Source organism: Zeus faber (assembly GCF_960531495.2).
Source record: "Zeus faber genome assembly, chromosome: 1".
Taxonomy (NCBI): Eukaryota; Metazoa; Chordata; class Actinopteri; order Zeiformes; family Zeidae; genus Zeus; species Zeus faber.
Window position 1 is genome coordinate 39600576 of NC_137193.1, and position 6303 is coordinate 39606878.

The window sequence follows — 6303 nt, forward strand, 5'->3', positions numbered from 1 at the left end:
TATATTATATAAAATGCCATAGAAAAAAATGTAAAGCTCATTAAAGGCCTCTAGACTGTTCCCGTATTGACCACTGTCTGTGTAGAGGAGTCTGAAGTGATGGCATATTCCACAGGGAGTGTCGGGCGCGTCCCATTTAGTTCATCCTCGCTACATAGCATTAGTGACATCACCGATCAGTAATCAGCATAATGACTCGCATAAAGCTCCCTACTAACTCAATGACATAATGGCTCTGGTACACACACACACACACACAAACACACACAGATAGATCCTAAAAATAAACCATCTGATCTACGCTCTAATTCCCTGGTTAGCGCAGTCATCCTCACCTGTAGTGACCTCACACGACTCGCCTTAAAAAACACATAGGCCTACATAGAACCATTTAAACATTTTAGTTGACGCTTAAGTGTCATACTTATAATTGCGATCAACAATTTAACGATTCACGTCTACCTATTGTAGAACATAATGATTTGGGGAGAGAGTTAATCCACATCGGTAACATTGGATTCAAATTCCCCTTAAATTTAAAGGGAAACATACGATTGTGGAATCGAAGTATTTTACAAAGAGATTGCAATCTGCTCTAATGACTGTGATCATGCGATTAGATTCAAGATTAGAATTCAAGATGTTTATTTGTCATATACGTACATATACATACAAGCATACATTTATGTAGTGAAATGACATAATTATGTCATAATTGTGACAGCTCTGCATATTAACACCAATCTTGCCGCCATGTGTCTCTTCAGACCTTGTATCTGGATGTATCCAGATTGTGTCTAGATCCAACTGAGACAGATTGCTGTCTAACCTACTTCGGAATTAATTGCAACGTGGTCTTCGTTGACCACGTTTCATTGGATTTCACTTCCCCGCTCAATATGCAAGTAATCAAGATGGGTGTGTGCAAGAATTCAGGACTGGTGGCAAAGATTTTTTTTTTTTCACAGTGAACCTTTACGTTGTGCAAAGTTGCAGTTTTGATTTCTATATGTGGAAAATCTCGATCATTGCGTAAAGACCGTATATGTGCATACGTAGTTTATCAGGTGGGCCTTCAAAGCGACCAGTGACACGAGTTCGCTCAGACTAGTAACGCTTGTGGCCCCCTGCATCCCTGACCACCTTCCAATATGGCTTGAGCGATCGGATCTCAATGCATCCGCAAAAAGAGTCTTGGGTGCGTTCACTCCTGGATTTAGAGACGTCCACTTGTGATAGGATCACCCCAAGATGCTTTTCAGCGCCAGAACAGGGCCTCCTTGGACAGTCTGGAGTATGCTTAAAGTCGCAGAGCATTGTGATTAGACCTCATAATATACCCTCTTTCTCCATTGGAGGCCTCCAACATACTGTACCTCTATGTGTGGAAACAAAAACCAAGTCAAGTCGCTTTTCTCCACTATCTGCCAGGTTTGATGCGGCTCCAGAGACTGACTCTGACTTTTAGAAGCGGTGACAATGGTCTTCACACACACACAATGGACGATGGTTGACAATGGCCCAAATCTGGTTGCCCGGAGCAAACGGGCTACCATTATTGTCGACCCCGGGCTCTTCGTACCAGTACTGTTATTAGTTCATCCCTGGTTCCCGCAACTCGTGTGTGTAGAATCCGCAACCTGTTCCAGTGTGTGTTCGCTGAGTGGTGGATCAGCGTGGAGAGCCGCCTCCTTGGATTTGGATCCAAAAGCTGTTTAAAAATATTTTAGTTGAGTTCTCCTCCTCCCGAACTGCTGCTGAGGCCCTCTGGGAAAGCACTCTGGGAATTATAGATGATATCGAGCCGGTCTCACTCTCTTTCTCACCATCACTCATTTCCTCGTTCAGACCTTTGGCTTCGTTGCTGGGTGAGTACAGTTTAATTAACATCGTTAGCACATTAATCCATCAGCTCCTCTCCTCCCTGCCCTCTGCACCGTTCCCAGTGTCGGGAGGTCAGAGCCACAGCGTCTGGGCGTACACGCGCACGTGTGTGTGTGTTTGTGTGTGTGTGTGTGTGTGTGTGTGTGTGTGTGTGTGTGTGTGTGTCTGTGTGTGTGTGTGTGTGGGTGTGGGTGTGGGTGTGTGCATGTGTGTGTGTCTTATTGTTTGTTTTTCGATATCTTTTCATCATTGATGTTTCAGAATGTCTGTCGATCTGTCTCCAGGTCCGCCTATCTTTGATTTTCTTTTTGTTTGTTTCTCCTCTCTCACCCGCTCTCTTTCTTGCTCAAGCCATAACAAGTTACATCCGTCTCTCTCTCTCTCTCTCTCTCTCTCTCTCTCTCTCTCTCTCTCTCTCCCTTTCGCTCTCCCATCTTTCTCACGGCCAGTAATGTTCCATCTGTCTGTCTCGCCCTCTGTCTGCCCGTCTGTGTCTCTCTTCCCTCGCTTTTCGCTGCTTGAAAAGCTCAATCTGTCTCTCCCTCCGCCGGCCTGTCTGTCTCTTCTCCGCTTCCTTATCTCCTTTCATTGTTCACCACTTCAAAAGTCCTCTTCTCTTTCTCTCGTTTTGGGAAGGACGAGAGCATTTAGGCATGCAGAGTGGGCGAGCGGGGGCAAAGCAGTGAGGGAATTAGGCGGCTGCTAACGAGAGATGAAGGGATGGAGAGGTGCGATCGCAGCGTCAGATACATACAGAGCATACCTCTGCGTTATTTCAGGCTAATTTAGAATTTGGAGAAGTTAATGGACGCTCTTGTCGCAACACCAGGATGGGAGTTTGAAAAGAGGACAGTTGTGTCGTGCAGCTTAAACAGTTTGTGGCACACGCCACCCAAATGGTGGTTTTCAGGGACCTGCGGCACAGAGACACAGACGATGGGGTTGTAGACACCAGTTGATTGTAGAGAGTGGGCTAGTAGGAATTAGCCCAGAGCAGATAGACAGGTGTCAGGACAAGGGCTCCTCTCCTGAGTGAGTGTGGGGATGGGGGTTTTACCTGCTGCTCGTTAGACCAACCAATGTGCAACAGGTTGTACAGCCACACCGGTCCTGGGCCCCAATTATCTAGACCCAGGTCAGGTGTGGCTGCTCAAACCACACCATCCCCACACCACAATGTTTTACATATTTTGTGTCCAAAAGCTTTCACTTTCACTTTCACTTTCATGTTTTGTTTTAAATGTGGCTGTTACTGGAAGAAGATGTATTGCTTTAGGGAAGAATGGCAGCATTTTCAGCCCCTTGATATAAAACCAGTTTTCTTAAGGACTTTCTGGATATACTGAGGGTTTGTAGTGGGGGACAGTGGCTCAGGAGGTAGAGCGGGTCGTCTAGTGATCAGAAGATTCGCCCTGGTGTCCTTGAGCAAGGAACTTAACTGCTCCTTATGAGCCTTGCACGGCTGCCTCCATCGGTGTATGACTTAGTCGCTCAGGACAGAAGCCTCTGCTAAATGACAATGTAATGTCTGTATATATAAACGTATCTGTTAGTCCATTAAAATGAGGTCCTTATATCTCATGATTTTACAGGCTCATAATATCGAGAATCCCCAATATGGAAATGAGATACAGAGGCCCAGATAAAACAGACCCACACATACACTGTGTACGTCTCCAAAAGAATGTGTTCAATCTATACACCTTTGAATCTGAGTGGACTAGTTTTCTTCCACGCTGTAATGGAGAAAAATGGTCAATCACTAGGTTCTAAGGACCCCTAATAGATGGTCTAGTGGTCTAATGGTCTTACTGTCTTACTGCATCACTGGTAAGAGGTAATGGTAATACATTGGATCTGCACTGAACTTAAAGTTTTGGTAATGGCGGTAGAAAGTTCTCTCGGTGCATCCCAGCAAACTGGTGATCTTAGCTGGTGTAGTGAGCAGTTAGAATGACGTCTATCTGGCCTTGGTTCCTGCCACAGTGTCCTTTGGCAAGGCACTGAAATCCGCTGGTGTTTTGTAGCTGTCACTGCCTTATCCTTTTCAGTGAACTAGGCCAATTGAAAAGACCTGGGGAAAGAGAGGCGTTAAGTCAAGTTTAGCTTGTTATCACTGGTACGTTCCCAAAGGGGCTTTAGGGCCCAAATTAACAAGGTAATTTGCTGACACACCACAAGCCGCTTGAGCCCTCAGAGAGAAAAGTTCACAAACTCCCCCTTAAAAACCCCAATAGGTAAAAAAGGAAGAAACACCTGTTTGCACCATGTCTGGGAACAACCAACCCTGGGAGATGTTGGTGCTTTGAACACTGTTATATTTCATATAAGAAGTTAAAGACTGTACTTCTGTGGTATCATTTCAGATCACACATTAAAGGTACTTTTGTCCATCTGGTAGTTACAAAACCAACACATCTGTTATTTGGTTCATCTCTGTTTTTCCATTTATCACTTGGACTTTGTTCGACTGGCATGTTATGTTTCTTTTAGCATCCCTACACATAACTGTTTCAATGTCTCTTTTTTGAACTTTTTTGAGCGTTCTCACATGTTTTTGTCAGTTTTGAGGTCATTCTGTGTTGTGTGATGTTATCTTGGACCCCAGGAAGATATGAGCAACTAATAGGGGTCCTTGAAATATACAAACAAATCAGCAAACAAAGAATTTCAGAAATAACGTTATTCCTTTTAGAATTGCTTTTGAATTATTAATGCAGACCCTTTGACTGCCCCAAACCTACTGCAATTCCCCCATAACTATGAGGGGAATCACATTATAATATTCAAAGAAACTCTTACAATATATCTTCTTATGGTTATCACGGCAAAAGTCCCAGAATAAAATCCCACGGTTGACGACAAATAGCGACGACACAATGAATTTGGAATTCATGCTGCTTGTGTTTGTGTCCATTCAGAGGATGAGTGGTGAGAATAATGAATGAAACAAGACTCAAAGAAATGACTCATTAACGAGTAAAGGTTTCGTTTTTCAGGAGATCCAAGCCAAAACCTGTATATCAGCATCCCAAATTTGGTTGTTTTTGCACATGGTGCCCCTGGTGGCCGGCCGTGTCATTTGTCTTCCCCGCTTATCATATTTCTCATTATTATCAGCAGATGTTTTGTCATTGAAAACACTTTATCTACATATTTGGCTGTGATTTGTTTGTGTATAATAATGTGGGAGGTCTGAAGCCTTTTATTCTGCTCACCTTCCCCTCCGTGTGTGTGTGTGTGTGTGTGTGTGTGTGTGTGTGTGTGTGTGTGTGTGTGTGTGAGTAGCATAATAATGTTTCTGTGTCCTAGACACCCAAGACCTACATTACCGAGAGGAAATCCATTGTGGCTCTGGGGATCATTTATCACAAAGGTTATCACTGCATTGTTCGTGTGTGGGTGTGTGTGTGTTTTCTGGGTAATAACTTTTCTCTCTCTCTCTCCCTCTCTCTCTCTCTCTCTCTCTCCCCTCTTCTCTTTCTCTCTTTTCATCCTCCCTCTTTTTCTCTCCCCCTCTATCTCCACGCTGGTCCCTCGCTCTGTAAACATCGTCGACGTGTATTCTCTTCCTCCTTTATTCTCCGTTGTTCATTATTCCTCCATCGTCCCTCCTCCCACTCTCCCACTCCTTCCTGTTTTATTATTCTCACCATCATTTTTCCCCCTCGCCTTTCCCCTGTCCTCTAAACCTTCTCCTCCCTCGCGCCCCCTCTCCTAATCGTCTCCCCTCCTCTGCATTTCTTGCCTCCTCTCCTCTCTCCATCTCTCCATTCTCCCTCTGTCCTCCTGCTCCTCCACCATTTTTCCGCTCTGTCCTCCTACTACATCATCCTTCTCTTTTTCTGTCTCTCTCTCCTTTCTCTCTCTCTCAATTTTATTCACCTCTTCTCCTTCTGTTTCCCCTTCTCTTCTCTCTTTTTTCTCTTTCTCACCCTCACCTCCTCATTCCTTTATTCACCTATTTTCCTCTCCTCATTTCCCCCTCTCAACCACTCCTTCTCTCCTCTCCTCATCTCCCTCCTCTCCTCTCCACCTCTCCCTACATTGCTCTCCTTCCCACTATTGCCACTCAAATCTCTCTGTCCTCTTCCTCTTTCCTTTCTTCCTTCTCTCTCCCCCACCTTTCCTCTTCTCCTCTTCTACTCTCCTCTCCCCTCTCCCACCTCTCCCCCTCTACTCTGCATTTCTCTTCTTCCAACTCAACTCTCTCCCTCGTCTTGCTCTTTCCTGTCCCCCCTTCTCTCCCCCTCACCACTCTTCTCCTCATCTCCCACCTCCTTTCTCTCTCTTTCCTCTTTTCTCCTCCTCCTCCTTTGTTCACCATCTCTCCTCTCCCCCCTCTCTCCCTCTCCTCTCATTGTTTCTCCTTCCCACCATTGCAACTCAAATCTCTCCCTCTCTTCTCTCTTCTTGCCC

General features: G+C 45.0%; 1 protein-coding gene across 1 annotated transcript in view; it reads left to right on the plus strand.

The window, feature by feature from the left end:
• lrrc52 (leucine rich repeat containing 52) overlaps nucleotides 1–6303 on the plus strand; it is a gene marked incomplete at both ends in the record, with an annotated part of 28419 nt that overhangs the window by 21665 nt on the left and 451 nt on the right. The window lies entirely within an intron of this gene.